The sequence below is a fragment of the Penaeus monodon genome, chromosome 28 (genome assembly GCF_015228065.2).
Source record: "Penaeus monodon isolate SGIC_2016 chromosome 28, NSTDA_Pmon_1, whole genome shotgun sequence".
Lineage (NCBI taxonomy): Eukaryota > Metazoa > Arthropoda > Malacostraca > Decapoda > Penaeidae > Penaeus > Penaeus monodon.
The window spans coordinates 7,143,746-7,144,824 of NC_051413.1; positions in this window are offsets into that span (position 1 = coordinate 7,143,746).

The window sequence follows — 1,079 nt, forward strand, 5'->3', positions numbered from 1 at the left end:
ATCGTAACGACGATGAAATGCTAATATTCACTAATGACAGTAATGAATGTCATCAGTTTTCAACACAATTAACAGTAATTTTCGCAAGCCACTTTCCCCTGGAGAGAAATTCGCGAGACGTGCTGGGAATATTCGCAATTATGGCGGTGTCAGGACAATGGTATTCCTCACTTTACACTGCCGTTGAAGAGAAGGGATCACAAAATGCCACCAATCACAAACGATCTGATGGTTAAAGTGTAGGATTTGAATTTCGCGCGAAATTTTGAAGGCTCGAATGTCATTTATTTTCGGCGCGTTAAACTCTGCCTGCACTCACGTCACGTTGGGTAATTTACATGACAACGCTGCCCGGTGAGCGTGAGAGAACGCCAGAATCTTATCTGACAATGCGTGTTTAAACTCTTTTATGTTGTTCTTTGTCTCTACACATTTGTTTGTTTGTATTTTCCTGCGCTTAGAGAGGTTTATCTACTTTGAACTCCTGTACATGAGAATTTACATTTTGGATGTTATTCAATTTCATATTTTTAGTTCTTTAGTTATATACCTAGATATTTGAAAGAGTGAACATCATAGATACAAAAAAGACGTATTTCGAAACATTCAAAGTTGTATTTGCCAATATGTAACGGTGCATTTCCTCCCCTGCGTCCACATGTGTGTATGGAATCCTAAATCAGCCCCAGTTCTTCCTCATTGCCCTCTGTGATGCACTAATATCCACCTGGCATCCACAAAGACACAGGAATGAAAGTCAGGGAAGCTATATCGCTTTTTTATCAGAAGACCCTGGCCCTCGAGCTCAACAATGGACGGAGGCGCATTCTTCCGACCAGGAAAATACAGAGAAGGAAACAAAAGTAATTTCAGAGCTATAAAATACTTGTATCATCACTTTATCTCTTTGTAATTTGATTAAAAAACAGTTCACATATTCTAGAGAATGAATTGCTCATTTTACCGACTTTGCATTAAAATTATACTTTATCAGACTCTCTTAGAAATGACATATACTGACAGATTTTTATATATATGCTCCGTGTGTCACGGCATTTCGAGTACAAGTGCTGGAATGG